At 39.6% G+C, this 17,987-nt stretch overlaps 1 protein-coding gene and 1 pseudogene across 5 annotated transcripts in view; one reads left to right on the forward strand and one right to left on the reverse strand.

Annotated features, from left to right (window-relative positions):
• The window catches only part of GRM8 (glutamate metabotropic receptor 8), an 865,522-nt gene that overhangs the window by 548,213 nt on the left and 299,322 nt on the right, over positions 1-17,987 (reverse strand). The window lies entirely within an intron of this gene.
• Positions 1-17,987, forward strand: part of LOC102404567 — a 76,511-nt pseudogene that overhangs the window by 37,292 nt on the left and 21,232 nt on the right.

Here is a 17,987-nt window from a genome sequence, read left to right on the forward strand (position 1 = left end):
TGTCTTACTCTTTTCAACCCCATGAATCGCAGCACGCCAGGCCTCCCTGTCCATCACCATCTCCCGGAGTTCACTTAAACTCACGTCCATCAAGTCAGTGATGCCATCCAGCCATCTCATCCTCTGTCGTCCCCTTCTCCTCCTGCCCCCAATCCCTCCCAGCATCAGAGTCTTTTCCAATGAGTCAACTCTTTGCATGAGGTGGCCAAAGTATTGGAGTTTCAGCTTTAGCATCATTCCTTCCAAAGAAATCCCAGGGCTGATCTCCTTCAGAATGGACTGGTTGGATCTCCTTGCAGTCCAAGGAACTCTCAAGAGTCTTCTCCAACACCACAGTTCAAAAGCATCAATTCTTCGGCACTCAGCTTTCTTCACAGTCCTCTCGCAACCATACATGACCACTGGAAAAACCATAGCCTTGACTAAACGGACCTTTGTTGGCAAAGTAATGTCTCTGCTTTTGAATATGCTATCTAGGTTGGTCATAACTTTCCTTCCAAGGAGTAAGCGTCTTTTAATTTCATGGCTGCAGTCACCATCTGCAGTGATTTTGGAGCCCAAAAAGATAAAGTTAGCCACTGTTTCCACTGTTTCGCCATCTATTTTCCATAAAGTGATGGGACCAGATGCTATGATCTTCATTTTCTGAATGTTGAGCTTTAAGCCAACTTTTTCACTCTCCTCTTTCACTTTCATCAATAGGCTCATCAATAGGCTTTTTAGTTCCTCTTCACTTTCTGCCATCATTAGGGTCTGACAAAACTTGCTCTGTTCTTTCCACACATTGTCCAGTTTCTTATTTAAAAAATATTTTATCTTCTATGAAGCAGGAGACCCCCCAAGCAAGGCTCAAGAAGATCTTTCAGCCTATGTTCTGGCATGGTATGTCCTATGCTTTTACTTAGCCTTCATGAGCCTTCTTTAATAGATGCTGAGAAAAAAGATAACAAATTGTTCATAAACATGTTCTCCATTTTGTAGTAGATTACATGTCAATATAAATATAAAGAGAAGTGAAAAGTTCTAACCTTTCATCAAGTTTGCTACAAACTGAGTCAACCATGACCTAAAAGCACGTGTTAGTACAATGTTACTCCATATCTTGATTTAGTGACACAGATCAAGTGCTTGGCAGAAGGGCACAAACCTAAGAATCCACAAGCTACATCCTGATACCAGCTAGTGCTGTGACTCAGACCAAGTCACTTAAACTTTCCAGGTCTGGATTTTTTTTTTTTTTTTCCTTAATGAAATGAAGAGGTTGAATGATTTGTCTCTTAACTTTCTCCTAATCTGAACATTCCATGATCCTATGACAGTGTAACAAGCCCCAAGGCCTTCCTATCATAAAAGCAACCTTTTCATTCCACTTCAATCTCCAAAGATTTTGATGTCCTTTCTCTTCAGTCCAAATCACTCACTTGAAAAACCTGAACTGAAATGAAGATTTCAGCCAAAAGTAAGCTGAAAAGTAGCTGCCATCAGAAGTTCCTTAAGGCCTCACTGTGAAACTGACTGAATTGTAAATGTCCTCCAAGGAAGAGATGTTGACATTTATGGCCAACTTCAGCTCACAGATGAGGAAACCAGGATTCCGAAAGGTCCTGTAATTTACCAAACACCATACAGCATTTGGGTGGGCAAGGTAAGTTCTCATTTATGCTTTGTAATTTCTGATCCATCCACAGATCCATTCAAGCAAGACTTAATGAACATTTACTAGACAGTGCTAGGCACTAGTACTAAGGAAACACAGAGTACTTCATATAGAGAGTACTAAGACAAACTCATTGCCCTCATGGAGATCAGAGTCTAGTGGAAGTGAAGAAAAAGGGAAAAGTCACAAGCCCAAAAATATTTGCCAAAGCAGAGGTATGTGTGGGATCCTTTGAGAATCCAGAGAAAGGACTGCTTCATTGTGCTTGAAGAAACATGGAAAGTTTCATAGAGGAGGAGACAAATGAGCTGTATTTTGAAAAATTAGAAGTCTGTAAGGCATGCAGGTGGAGAAGGCGATGGCACCCCACTCCAGTACTCTTGCCTAGAAAATCCCATGGATGGAGGAGCCTGGAAGGCTGCAGTCCATGGGGTCTCAAAGAGTCGGACACGACTGAGCGACTTCACTTTTACTGTTCACTTTCCTGCATTGGAGAAGGAAATGGCAACCCACTCCAGTGTTCTTGCCTGGAGAATCCCAGGGACGGGGGAGCCTGGTGGGCTGCCGTCTATGGGGTCGCACAGAGTCGGACACAACTGAAGCGACTTAGCAGCAGCAGCAGCAGCAAGGCATGCAGGATATGGGGGAAAAGGCAGAGAGCACAGCACATGCAAAGACATTGAAAGCACACACATGTTTGTGTTTGAGAGACTAAGCAGTTAGATAAGCTTGAACCTAGGATACAGGTTAGGAATGTAAGGAGACATGAAAGAAGAAAAAGGAAAGAATAAGTAATGCAAAGAAAAAAAAAAGCTTTGACTTTTGCCTAGGAGATGAGGAATGAGCCACTAAAAGACCATCAACAGATAAGGAACATAGTTATCCTTGCTTTCAACACAGAGCATGCTCCTATAAAAAAGGGGACAAGAAAAGCCAGCTAATGATTTAGAGAAAAAAATTACCACAGAAATGAGAGCACTGGGAGGCTAACACATGTCTATTGCTCTTTCCACTAGTTTGTGCTGGATTTCATTCCCCCCAGCCTAAAAGTGTCATTCGCCACATAAACCCCATTCCCCTAGGGAAGACTTTGGAGAGGCTCAAGATTCCTGGAGGGACCAGGGTTAGGACCAGAGCCAACTGCTGCTCATAGCTGGATCAGTGAGTAAAGGCTGAACTGGCCCCAAGAGAACCAGGGCCCAAGGAATCCAGAGACCCACAAGACTCAGTCACAGGTGGCACTGAAGTAGGCATCCACACATCTGGGTTAAATCCCATCAGGTGGTTTACTAACTTAGTAGCTTTGTAACTTTCACAAGGTTATTTCATTCCTTCAAGACTCCAGGTCACAGTAACACCTGCTTTGGATCATGTATACATTAAACGGATGATGTACATGAGGCACTCGGCACTGATCTGTCACATGGAAAGCATTCTGCAATGCACAATTGTGATTATATCACTTAGCATCCTGCAGTCAAGCACCTTGCCTATTCCTAAAGAAGTCTGGAACCTGGCAGATTGTTCACAAAACACTCTCCTCAAGGTCTCATCCCTTTTCTTCTCTCTAGAGATCTCAGAGAGAAAATATTACATTTAAAGGGCCCTCCTTGGTTCCATAGTAGCAGTTCTTACATTCATAGGAAGCATATTCATGCTAAGTTTCAAAAAAGATCAAATCTACTCTTGGAGTAGCTAATAACATTTTTAAAAATTATTTTCTTCCTTCTGCCACTGAGTAGACCCTCTTTCAAAAAGAGCAAGGAATACTAGAACCAAAATATATGTTACAGGCTTATATTTCATATGAAACAAATAGCATACCTACCTCTGTTCTTCCTATCTCACAGTTCTGTGAGCTAAGAGTTGGGGTTAAGAATGTCCCTTTAGATGGGGAACTTTGATGAATTTTCATCCACTCATTTCCTGCCTTCATGAATTAAAAAACGAAAATAAAGCTAAACCTTTTACGTTGCTGGAAATTTTCATAAGTCTCAGCACTGTATAAAAAGTTGGCAATATTAAGAGACCAGCAATAAATATTTCTTGCATAATGAAGCCAGAGGAACAAGGAAGGGAGAAGAGGAGACCTTTGGGGAGACTTTTGCCTAAATAATGCTTCAAAATTCTGAAACTTTACTGATGACTTTTACAAACTATAGTTATAATGGAAGAGCTTCCTAGAACTGAAAGAGCATCCGGAGAACTTCTGTCAAGCATTTTAGATCAAAGCTGTGGGTTTGCAGTTGAGGTTAATTCCCTCACTTTGTAATGCCACTACATGAAGATCACAAACAAAAGTTATAGAAGAAAGGGACTGATTAATTGAATTTAACTCTGTATTTTCGGGGTAAGTGGTTGGCAAATGTTACACTCCCGAAAATATAGTTGATTGAATTCAGCACTCAGGTATGTCAAACACCCAAACTTACTGAGCTTGTTTTGGTTAGTTTGACAATCTGCTTTTTCAATTTTGTTTCACTTTGATTAGTCAAACCTTAGACTGAAATGAACAAATGATCTGGCTGAGCCTTCTGGTAGGAAGAAAAATACTGTGGAAAAAATGGTCCTAATAAAGTGGAGATAGGCTACAAGGATGTATTATACAACATGGGGAATATAACCAATATTTTGTAATGACTGTAAATAGAGTGTAAGCTTGAAAATATATATTAAATTTTTTTAATTTTAAATGAATGATACAGGTATGTGGAAAATGATACCATTTTTGTTAAAATATACTTATCTTGTCAAAAGATAAACTGTACATAAGTACAAAAAGTTATCTGGAAGGATTTATACTAAGATAAGACCAGTGAGTTTCTCTAGTTAATAAAATTTGGAATAATTTTTATTTTCTTTTTATGTATTATCTCTTTCTCTCCCCTATTCTTGTGCATGCTCTCTCTCTCTCTCTCTCTCTCGTGCACCCTGTTAGCATCTCTTCAATATAAAACAGCTATTAATTACTAAAATATACCATGTATTCCCAACTATGTATATAAACCAAACCATCAAAAACTTCTGCTTAGAGTTATTAGTATAACAAGTTAAAGCAATCGGCCACACAATAATGACTGCCATCCCCAGTTTCTGGCTCACCATGTTCCTTACAATGCCCTGTTTCCCAGAGTTTAAGTCTAACCCCACGAGGTAGACATTCTTATTATTCTACTTCTACAGATAAGAAAAACCAAGGATGCTACATAATTTGTCAAAATAGGTAGGTATGCTATTTTTTCATATGAAATATAAGCCTGTAACATATATTTTAAAACTAATCAGTTGTAACAGTCCAAAACTTTTGATGCTCCAAACCAATAATGGCAATGTGTGCGCACGTTAGTCGCTCAGTCATGCGTGACTCCTTGTGACCCCATGGATGGTAGCCCATCAGGCTCCTCTATCCATGGAATTCTCCAGGCAAGAATACTGGAGTAGCCATTCCCTTCTCCAGGAGATCTTCCCAACTCAGTGATCGAACCCAAGTCTCCTGCATTTCAGGCAGATTCTTTTCCATCTGAGCCACCAATAATGGCAGAGACTGCTCTTATTCACCATACTAAGGTGTTAACAAAAAGTCACAGATAGGTGCAAAAGCATATTCAGTAGCGTTAAGCTAGTTAATTTTGATAATTTACTTCTGCTTTGTCCCATCTGAATTGATATAAAGGCAGCAGCTACATTCCCCAGCTTTGCCCAGTCTGCTCTATTTTTCAATTTTTTCTTAAGTTTTCCACTCTGTCTTCTGGTTATTATAATGTTAAACTTCCTTAGCCTGTTAACTGGTGTGCCTTTCTCCTAGGGAAAGGGATACATGAAGAAGATAGTGTCATATGGCTATTCAGTGGAGAACAGCACAGCTGTAAAATATATTAAGGACAATCATTAAGGACTTTATGAACTGATATGGAGTGATGTCCAAGACACAGTGTTAAGTGAAAAAAGCAAAGTGCAGAAGAGTATCTAGAATATGACACTCTTTAAGGAAAAAATATTTACAAGAAAATACATGTGCAAGTGCCCACTTGTGCAAAGGAAATATGAGAAGGATTAAAATGAAACCAAAGAGACTGGTTATGTAAATGGGGTGGATGGGAAACAGCTGGAAAGAAGAGGGAATGGGTGTGAAGTAGCAGGGACAACGATGGAGTGACACCCCTCTGAGTACGTCCTTTGGTTAAGTTTGAGCACTTAGAAGCATAGTTATGTTTCATATGTTCACATAACCCCCAAGAAATCAATAATTAATACTATCTTTGAGGAATGAGGATGGAAATAACAAAATGCAATACTAAACAAAATAAATGAATCTCACTCTATTACAAAGGAACCACACTGAAGGGATGGGGAATAATAAAACTAACTTAAATAATTGTAGAAAACAGTGTCTTGATTGGGTAGTGTAAAACTAAAGATAAAAATAAGTATAGCAATGCTACAATTAAGTCAGTACATGTGTTTCTTATAGTAATACAGGTTAGCAATTCTGAAAGTACTTTATATGCCTGCACATGACTGAAAGTGAAAGTTTCTCAGTCGTGTCTGACTGTTTGTGTCCCCATGGACTATACAGTCTCCAGGCCCGAATACTGGAGTGGGTAGCCATTCCCTTCTCCAGGAGATCTTCCCAACCCAGGAAGGGTCTCCTGCATTGCAGGAAGATTCTTTACCAACTGAGCTATCAGGGAAGCCCATGCATGCATATAGAATTCAACAAATAAATAAATATATAATAGAAATTATATTGTATTATGCAGGTTAGTATCCTTGTGTATATTTCCCAGCTCTGCCCACTGAGAAGGCTTAGAGCAATGACATCCCAGCAGGAAAAAAGCACACCTAGCATTAACGTCACAGTTTCTGAACCCTATTCCCCAACAAAAGAAAACTTGGAGAAGTGGTTGATTCTAGGATGAGGGTAGGGAAAATACATATGAGCCTGGGATAATAGTGTGAAGCAAAAAGATGCTAAAAAAACTTTTGTAAAATATAGGGCTAATCAAGAGAGCACAAGCGCCAATCTGAAGAAGCTCCTAAAAAACCAAAACTGAAACAAGTTGAGTGAAAAAATTAAATAATGCTAATATTGGATTATGACCCATAGAATCAAATAAATATCCATGATTCCATACTTGTGGATATAAATGACCAATTATCTAGATAGACGGGAGAGAAAGAGGGCTCTTCCTTGCTGCTGCTGCTGCTGCTGCTACTAAGTCGCTTCAGTCGTGTCTGCCTCTGTGCGACCCCATAGACAGCAGCCCACCAGGCTCCCCCGTCCCTGGGATCCTCCAGGCAAGAACACTGGAGTGGGTTGCCATTTCCTTCTCCAACGCATGAAAGTGAAAAGTGAAAGTGAAGTAGCTCAGTCGTGTCCGACTCCTAGCAACCCCATGGACTGCAGCCTTCCAGGCTCCTCCATCCATGGGATTTTCCAGGCAAGAGTACTGGAGTGGGGTGCCATTGCCTTCTCCACTTCCATGCTTTAGAATTACAATTAATAAGTGTTGAAGGATAGGCAAGAATGGAAAATCAGCATTAAGTAAATACCATAGTAACGATTATACAGAACTGAGATCCTCTGATATATGCTAAACAAGATTTTCAGTCTCAAAGCCTTTCCTCCAAGATATTTGTTAACAAGGAAAAACATTGTAATTGTCAAATAAAGAAACCCAGCAGAAACTAAATTAACCAAGTGATCAAGGTCAACATTATACCAGTAACGAAACAATTTGACATAATGAATCACATGCTATTAAGTGGGACACAACATTGTTTTTGTGGAATTCTTTCCAAAATTAGTTACCTCAATCCAACCATGGGAAAAGACCAGACACACCCAACTTGAGGGACACTTGGCAAAATAACTGCTCTATACTCTTCAAAAATGGCAAGCTCATAATGGTTAAAGAAGAACTGTTATAGATTTTAGGAGGCTATGGAGAAATAGCAAAATGTAATATGGGATCCTGAAGGATCGATGTGAGATCCCAGAAGAAACAACAAAACATTAATCAAAAAACTGGTAACATTAGCATATGGTCTTTAGTTACTAGTATTATACCAGTGTTAATTGCTTGGCTGTATTAATTGCACTATGTTCATTTCCAAGGCAAACCATTCAATATCACAGGAATCCAAGTCTATGCCCCAACCAGTATCGCTGAAGAAGTTGAAGTTGAACAGTTCTATGAAGACCTACAAGACCTTTGAGAACTAACACCCAAAAAAGATGTCCTTTTCATTATAGGGGACTGGAATGAAAAACTAGGAAGTCAAGAAACACCTGGAGTAACAGGCAAATTTGGCCTTGGAACACGGAATGAAGCAGGGCAAAGACTAATAGAGTTTTGCCAAGAAAATGCACTGGTCATAACAAACACCCTCTTTCAACAACACAAGAGAAGACTCTATACATGGACATCACCAGATGGTCAACACTGAAATCAGATTGATTATATTCTTTGCAGACAAAGATGGACAAGCTCTATACAGTCAGCAAAAACAAGACCGGGAGCTGACTGTGGCTCAGACCATGAAATCCTTATTGCCAAATTCAGACTGAAATAGAAGAAAGTAGGGAAAACCACTAGACCATTCAGGTATGACCTAAATCAAATCCCTTATGATTATTCAGTGGAAGTGAGAAATAGATTTAAGGGCCTAGATCTGATAGATAGAGTGCCTGATGAACTATGGACAGAGGTTCGTGACATTGTACAGGAGACAGGGATCAAGACCATTCCCATAGAAAAGAAATGCAAAAAAGCCAAATGGCTGTCTGGGGAGGCCTTACAAATAGCTGTGAAAATTAGAGAAGCAAAAAGCAAAGGAGAAAAGGAAAGATATAAACATCTGAATGCAGAGTTCCAAAGAATAACAAGAAGAGATAAGAAAGCCTTCTTCAGCGATCAATGCAAAGAAATAGAGGAAAACAACAGAATGGGAAAGACTAGGGATCTCTTCAAGAAAATCAGAGATACCAAAGGAACATTTCATGCAAAGATGGGCTCGATAAAGGACAGAAATGGTATGGACCTAACAGAAGCAGAAGATATTAAGAGGAGGTGGCAAGAATACACAGAAGAACTGTACAAAAAAAGATCTTCACGACCCAGATAATCACAATGGTGTGGTCACTGACCTAGAGCCAGACATCCTGGAATGTGAAGTCAAGTGGGCCTTAGAAAGCATCACTACGAACAAAGCTAGTGGAGGTGAAGGAATTCCAGTGGAGCTCTTTCAAATCCTGAAAGATGATGCTGTGAAAGTGCTGCACTTAATATGCCAGCAAATTTGGAAAACTCAGCAGTGGCCACAGGACTGGAAAAGGTCAGTTTTCATTCCAATCCCAAAGAAAGACAATGCCAAAGAATGCTCAAACTACCACACAATTGCACTCATCTCACACGCTAGTAAAGTAATGCTCAAAATTCTCCAAGCCAGGCTTCAGCAATATGTGAACCGTGAACTTCCTGATGTTCAAGCTGGTTTTAGAAAAGGCAGAGGAACCAGAGATCAAATTGCCAACATCCACTGGATCATGGAAAAAGCAAGAGAGTTCCAGAAAAACATCTATTTCTGCTTTATTGACTATGCCAAAGCCTTTGACTGTGTGGATCACAATAAACTGTGGAAAATTCTGAAAGAGATGGGAATACCAGAACACCTGATCTGCCTCTTGAGAAATTTGTATGCAGGTCAGGAAGCAACAGTTAGAACTGGACATGGAACAACAGACTGGTTCCAAATAGGAAAAGGAGCACATCAAGGCTGTATACTGTCACCCTGTTTATTTAACTTCTATGCAGAGTACATAATGAGAAACACTGGACTGGAAGAAACACAAGCTGGAATCAAGATTGCCGGGAGAAATCTCAATAACCTCAGATATGCAGATGACACCACCCTTATGGCAGAAAGTGAAGAGGAACTAAAAAGCCTCTTGATGAAAGTGAAAGTGGAGAGTGAAAAAGTTGGCTTAAAGCTCAACATTCAGGAAACTAAGATCATGGCATCCAGTCCCACCACTTCATGGGAAATAGATGGAGAAACAGTGGAAACAATGTCAGACTTTATTTTTGGGGGCTCCAAAATCACTACAGATGGTGACTGCAGTCATAAAATTAAAAGACGCTTACTCCTTGGAAGAAAAGTTATGACCAACCTAGATAGCATATTCAAAAGCAGAGACATTACTTTGCCAACAAAGGTCCATCTAGTCAAGGCTATGGTTTTTCCTGTGGTCATGTATGGTTGCGAGAGTTGGACTGTGAAGAAGGCTGAGCACCAAAGAATTGATGCTTTTGAACTGTGGTGTTGAAGAAGACTCTTGAGAGTCCCTTGGACTGGAAGGAGATCCAACCAGTCCATTCTGAAGGAGATCAGCCCTGGGATTTCTTTGGAAGGAATGATGCTAAAGCTGAAACTCCAGTACTTTGGCCACCTCATGTGGGGAGTTGACTCATTGGAAAAGACTCTGATGCTGGGAGGGATTGGGGGCAAGAGGAGAAGGGGACAGCAGAGGATGAGATGGCTGGATGGCATCACTGACTCAATGGACGTGAGTCTGAGTGAACTCCAGGAGTTGGTGATGGACAGGGAGGCCTGGAGTGCTGCGATTCATGGGGTCGCAAAGAGTCAGACACGTATGAGCGACTGATCTGATCTGATCTGATCTAAGTAAGATTTTAACAGTGAGGGAGTCTAGGGCAGGGATATATGGAAACCCTCTGTACTAGTTTTGATACTTTTTTCTACATCTGTAATCAGTTCAAAATCAAAAGTGAAAAGTATTGTGTTTACTCCAACAGAATTAAAAATGCTTTTGAAGAAGTAATTCTCTTTTGAGGGTAAAGACCAAATTTGGTGGGGCGGGGGTACTATGTGAAAATAGTATCAGGAAAACTACATTTGGTTAAAATTTCCACTTTTGGACAGTTATACCTTAAGAATCCATATCAACCAATCCTGTTCCTTGTATCAACACACTTATGGGTTTTTATTCTTCAACTTAAATCCATCTAAATTTTCCAGTTCCTTTGCCCACAGATGGGATCTCAAGAAGCTTTTTATCATCTCTTAGCTGTTAACAACTCCAACTGCAAAAAGCCTCTAGTACATTTGATTTTCAGCCTAAAAGAACCCTGTGGCTAAGATGGACAACTCAAGCAGTTTATTTCACTTTTGTCTGCTGAGGTGTTGTATTTATTTGCTTTCTCACATCATGAAGAAGCCAGGTTACTATTTTTTTCTTTTTCTCTACTCCTCTATCCCATTCTCCCCTATTTAGCAGTGTCTGTCAGCAGAAGAGCTACCAAGAGGCAGCTCAGCAAGTTAATCAGTCAGGGCCCCAGCGCCCAGGAACTGTTTGTTACAACAGCAAAGGGAATGAAGCATATATAACGAAGCCTCCAAGCAACAGACTAATTAATACCTCTTTCTTCTTTGAAGAAAATGACCCAATATTGAACTCCAGTGAATTAGACAACATTTTAATTTACTATCTGCTGAAAGGATGGCTACTTTATAAAATGCATTGCTATTTATTCATTCTCTGATACCACTAGTAGTCATTCAAATAGGACCCTCTGGCCAAGATCTTAAGAGACACACTGCTAGGACTAGTCGCTATTTAAAATTTGCCACATACTCAGGCCTCTTGTTTCTACCAAATGAGACGCCATATTGACAGGATGCTGTGCGTAGTGGGTGGGCACTGTCAGGAACTTTTACATGCCGCTTCCTACTTCCCAGCCTCCACTTCTCCTCATGTTGCTGTTGGTAGAATGTTAGCCAAGATTTGCCTTCCAGACAACAATTTAGAAAATAGGCAGATGAGAAATACCCTCAGAAATAACAGGAAAGGGACTTCCCTGGAGGTCTAGAGGTTAAGACGTCACTTTCCATTTCAGGGGGTGTGATGCAATCCCTAGTCTGGGAGCTAGGATCCCACAAGCCTCGTGGCCAAAAAACCAAAACATAAACAATATTGTAACAAATTCAATGAAGACTTTAAAAATGGTCCAGATTTTTTTTTTTAAAAAAAAACTCTTTAAAATAATGAAGTTCATAAAAAAGAAAAAGAAATAATGGGAGAAATCTCACTTGATAGTCAAACGGAAAACTGCTGAGGAAATAACCCACAGCCAGCATGGCAAACTCCTAAGCCTCACTTTGTTGTCAGTCATAGGAATGTGAAAATGCTAAGACTTCTGAGCCTTTTCTCATCTGGGTACTAAGACAATAGAGGCAGATGGCCTTTAGTAAATTTTCTGGCTCAAAATCATTCTGCCAACAGTCAAGTGTTCTTTGTGTTTTATTTGCCGGATCTAGCAAGTAAAAATACAGGATATCTACAACCCATGCAATATTTGGGATGTACCCTAAAAATCATTCCTCACTTAGTTGGAATTCAAATTTAACTGAATGTCCTGTATTTTGTTTAGCAACTCCCCTCCACCTTCTGAGAAATGATACATAACACTACAATTTAACTTTCAGGCCTGAATTCTCCTACAAATCCACCAGTTTCTCACTGTGGGTCTTGAGCAGTTTATTTAATGTGTGTACTTCCCCATCTGTAAAATGAAATAATAAAAATAAAAACTTCCTTCTAGGGTTGTTGTGAAGAGGAACTCTAACAATCTCGAGTGCTTAGTGTAGTACTATGCAGCCACAAAATGCTTGCTCTTATTATTGTAGTTACCTTATTATTATTGTTCACACTGAATAAAATGTTGTTGAAAGAGCAAACAGGTCAGTAAGCAAAGTCTAGATTTTATCAGAAAGGTAGAAAATGTCTTTGCTAAGCAAGGTGGAAGGAGAAGTCTGCGAATAAATTGAGAATCCTTAAATTACATTGTAGGATTTTCCTGTAATCCCTTAATAATAATTACTGTCAGACTTCAGAATAAGGAATGCTTACCAAACTTCCTCGCGATGTTTTATACATTTCATTTTTCACTTCAGTTAGGAATAAAAGGCAGAAGAATTGGAGTGAAACAACTGAGATAAGTCGAAACAAAAATGAGGAAAAGGTATATATGTAAATTAAGAACACACTTATTACTAGCCCTTCAATAAATGAATTGACATTGACCTCTAGTAAACTATTTATGTGTAGAGACTGGTTGACAATGCCTTTCCAAGATTACGTATGCCTGGATAACAGCCAATATTTAAGCCTTTCTCTTGAAGGGTCCTATCTGCCTCTTCCACCTTCATTTCCTCAAGAAGTTTCCTAAGAACCCATCAACACCAATACAAAGGCTGGGAAATAACATTTTCCTCTTGGCTGGATGCAAAAACCAGAGGAGCAGAAAGGTTCTCAATGAAAACTGTTTGAATCACTATCAACTCATTCTTTCTGCTGACTAGAGAGGTAAAAACACACAAATAAAAGTAGCTCTCAGTCTCCAGTTACACCAACAGTTTCCAAAGAACATTTCCTTTTTCCCAAGAGCCAGGATCAACACAAATGATTCATTTTCTTTATAACCAGTAGTCATAGTAGTAGTAGTGTTAGTCACTCAGTCATGTCCGACTCTTGGTGACCCCATGGACTATGGCCCGCCAGGCTCCTCTGTCCATGGGATTCTCCAGGCAAGAATACTAGAGTGGATTGCCATTCCCTTCTTCAAACTAGTAGTCATAGGGATCCATATTTGAGGGTGTTCCACAGACTCACATAAGTCCTTTTTTCTTATCTAGCCTCAAGAGATTAATTATTCCTGTCAACTCAAGTCTGTCTTCCTGTTAACAAATTCCAGTGGGGTTTTTTTTCCTATTCAATCAGATAAACCCCAGATTCAAACACTTTGAGAAAATTTATTTCCTGCTTTACATTGCCACCACCCCTAAAGAATATGTAGATCCCTGTAACGTTTTCCTCTTCTCCCCTGTAACTTCGTCAATAAGAGACTAGTCTGACAGCTTTGTCAGTTTCCTAAGTACATACTGATATTTGCTGTGGAGGATTTTCCCAATGATTATAAGAGCTCTGTCCTAGTCAACCCATTCCCATTTTCAATAGCAGCTTTAAAAATGAATTTGATTTGGTCAAGCTGAGAGCTGAGTACATTAAAAGACAGCCTCTGCACATGTATGTATGACCTCTCAGCACAGAGGCCCACACTCAATTTGGGGATATTACCTTACCTAAAAATGAATGGCCCTTTAAAGCACTGAGAACAAAGATGCCAACATGAAAATATTTTATAAAACCTAAGTTCATCACCATAAAATTAGGGCTTTATTAGTATTATTTTGAGAAGAAATGGGAGGAAGTTATAAAAATATCTCTGAGGTTTGAAAGTTTCCAAACAGGAAATATGAAGGAAAAATTATATTGTGGTATTGGAAAGACCCTACTCTATTACCTCAATAACCTCAGATATGAGGATGACACCACTCTTATGGCAGAAAGCAAAGAGGATCTAAAGAACCTCTTGATGAAGGTGAAAGAGGAGAGAGAAAGAGCTGGCTTAAAACTCAACATTCAAAAAATGAAGATCATGGCTTCTGGTCCCATCAGTGTAGTTCAGTTCAGTCACTCAGTCGTATCCGACTCTTTGCAACCCCATGGACCCTCTCCTTGCTATTCTCTGAAACTCTGCATTCAAATGGGTATATCGTTCCTTTTCTCCTTTGCTTTTCTCTTCTCTTCTTTTCACAGCTATTTGTAAGCCTCCTCAGACAGCCATTTTGCTTTTTTGCATTTCTTTTTCCTGGGGATGGTCTTGATCCCTGTCTCCTGTACAATGTCATGAACTACCATGCATAGTTCATCAGGTACTCTGTCTATCGGATCTAGTCCTTTAAATCTGGTCCCATCACTTCATGACAAATACATAGGGAAACAATGGAAACAGTGACTGACTTTATTTTCTTGGGCTCCAAAATCACTGCAGATGGTGACTGCAGCCATGAAATAAAAAGACGCTTGCTCCTTGGAAGAAAAGCTATGACCAACCTAGACAGTGTATTAAAAAGCAGAGACATTACTTTGCCAATAAAGGCCCATGTAGTCAAAGCTATGGTTTTTCCAGTAGTCATATATGGATGTGGGAGCTGGACCATAAAGAAGACCGAGTCCCGAAGAATTGATGCTTTTGAACTGTGGTATTGGAGAAGACTCTTGAGAGTCCCTTGGACTGTGAGGAGATCAAACCAGTCAATCCTAGAAGAAATCAGTCCTGCATATTCATTAGAAGGACTGACAATGAAACTGAAGCTCCAATACTTTGGCCACCTGATGCAAAGAGCCAACTCATTAGAAAAGACCCTGATGCTGGGAAAGATTGAAGGCAGGAGGTGAATGGGGTAACAGAGGACAAGATGGTTGGATGGCATCACTGACTCAATGAACATGAGTTTGAGCAAATTCCAGGAGATAGTGAAGGACAGTGATGCCTGGCATGCTGCAGTCCATGGGGTCACAAAGAGTCAGATATGACTGAGCAGCCGAACAACAACTCTATTACTATTATTATATAGTCTGAGCCTCAGTTTCATCTATAAAATGCAAATAACCATGCCAAACTCAGTTTGTTGAGGTTTTCCTGGTAGTTCAGAGGTAAAGAATCCATCTGCCAAGCAGGAGATGTGGTTTTGATCCCTGGGTCGGGAAGATCCCCTGGAGAAGGAAAATTGCAACCCACTCCAGTATTCTTGCCTGGAGAATCCCATGGACAGAGCAGCCTGGTGACTTACAGTCCATGGTGTTGCAAAAGAGTGGAACATGACTTAGCAACTACACAACAACTCAGTTTGTTGTTTGATTAAGCATAATAGTGTATATAAGACCAACAAGCAATAGTGTCTGACAGTTAATAGATGTTCAATAAATGCTAATTCCATCATACCCTTTTCAGCATTCCTTTTTGAAATGTAAATGTAATTGAAGAAGCCACAACGGGACTCGTTATTATTTTCTAACATTTTCTTTATCAGTCTGGAAGGAACATGAACAAGGAAAAATAAGAAGCACATGGTAGGAAGGGATCAATAACTTGTGATGAGGAGAGATGAATCTTCCTGTCAGAATTCACTACAGAAAACACTAGAAGCCAAGTTTATTCTTAGGCCTAATTAAACTTGCAAAGTTTATCTTCCCTTTTCTCTCAGAATGGAATTCTTCACCCAAGACAGAATCTACTATTACTGTGAAAATGAATCATGAAGATAGATCTGGAAAAAAGAAAAATAATCTAAGCAATGGAGACCCCTCTAAAGAATGTATGCCTCCTTCTCAACCCTGGGTGACAAATTACAGAATCAGAAGCACAGAGGTGGGATCTCATATGAACACTTCTTAAAGTTTCCGCAGATGACTCTGGTGCCTGACGAGGTTAGATCACCACATTGATGCAGTGCGAGCTTGTGCCTGGAAGGTAAGAGCTCTTAATCAGAGAGCTGAACAAAATTAGTACGCACTGAAACAGTAACTGAAATAAAGTAGAAAACCTGTAATAGAAGAGCCTGTGACAAGTTCCCCCAGAGGATTAGATAACCATGGGATCTCTTCCCTTAAAGAAAAAAAAATCTATGTGGAAAAGAGTCTTGACTATTATATTAAGGTTTTTCCCTACCTGGCCCCACTCTCAACCTCATGCCCTGAAATAGCAAGCAGTTAATGCATGACCCAGTTTATCTCATCAGGAAGTACATTCAGTAAAACTGTCCAATGTCATCAAAACTGTATGGCATATACACCTAGACTCAAAATTTACCTTGGCTCCTTAACAAGGTTCTGAAACACAGTGAAACTTAATGTGGGTAGATGGAAGGAAAAAGCTGGTAGATGAAAGAGGAGGGAAGTGAGTTTGTCAGAGAAACCCTGAGAAAAGACTTTGAAGGAGACTGAAGGTTGTTAGCTCTAATTCATAAGGACCTGGGAATCCACAGAGTTCTAAAGACTGGCTTGGTGTAGTGTTTAATCAAGAGGAAAATGCCATGATAAGAGGCAGGAAGGACAGCCTACAGGAGGTGGTGCCAAATGCTGAAAGAAGGAAAACTGCAATTGACCAGACCAGAAATGGAAAATCCCTGAGCTAAAGCTCTGTTAGGGGCCTGGGAGTGAGGGAAAGATGGCATGTTTAGAGGCAAATTATGACAAAAGTTAACCTAAAATCATTTAAAGACTAGTTTTGATTCCTTAATTGAGAGATGACAACATTGTCCTGGGATTGGGTGAAAGTCATAGAAAGCTTGTTGTTTAGTCAGTAAGTCGTGTCCAACTCTTTGCAACCCCATGAACTGCAGCACACCAGGCTTCCCTGTCCTCCACTATCTCCTGGAGTTTGCTCAAATTCATGTCCATTGAGTTGGTGATGCTATCTTATCTTCTCATCTTCTGCCATCCCCTTCTCCCTTTGTCTTCTATCTTTCCCAGCATTGGGCCTTGAAACTTTATCTTCGTTATATTCCACTCAAACCAATGAACATAGGACCCAAATTTTGGAGGAAAATGGTATACTTTCTGCAGTTGAAAGATTTCCAGCAAAAGAGAAAAACTTAAAGTTCACTTACTTACAATCATTATCAGTCCATGTCTTTTTCCTCTACAGAACTCTAAACTTCTTATGGCCTTTGATTCTTTCTTGGTGCCTAGTGAAATGTGTGCCTAGAGTATCTTGAATTTAATTTGATTATAAATCATAATTTTATCAGAAGCCATCTGGTCTGAGTTAAGTCATATAAAACTAGGTTGAAATCAGCTTCATCACTTATTAACTGAATGACACTGAATAAATTAATTATCCTCTAAACTCAGCTTCCTCATCTATAAGATCCAATTATTGAAAAGATTAAAAGAGATAATATGTATAAAGTACTTACCACAGTGCCTAGCAAATTACAAGCATTTAACAAAGCTAGTTCCCACTATTTTTATCATTGAGCTCTTTATTTTTGCTTCTCACACACACAATCCATGGTATCAAATTCCACATACATTGGTCAGCCAGAAACCCAAGTAAATCAATGAATAAGAAAAGAACACTAATCAATCTTCCAATTTTTCTATTCTGACAAGATCCTGGCAACTGGGAGTGAGGGGGAAAAAATCTGCTGCAAAGATGCATCAACTCTATTATCAAAACAGAGTCAGATGATGTCACAGTTTGCAGAAGTCTTTACAAATGAAGATGATTCTACTAATAATATTAAATACAGTGCTAGTTCATTCAACCTTCTGCAAAGACTCAAGCAAAAAAAAAAAAAAGGGAAAATACTCCCCCTAAAAACAACTGAGACATCTTGGCTTTTGAAGAAATGTAGAAAACATAGCTTTAGTTGTCAAAAAGCAGACAATGTTTGATCA

The sequence above is a fragment of the Bubalus bubalis genome, chromosome 8 (assembly GCF_019923935.1).
Source record: "Bubalus bubalis isolate 160015118507 breed Murrah chromosome 8, NDDB_SH_1, whole genome shotgun sequence".
Classification (NCBI taxonomy): domain Eukaryota; kingdom Metazoa; phylum Chordata; class Mammalia; order Artiodactyla; family Bovidae; genus Bubalus; species Bubalus bubalis.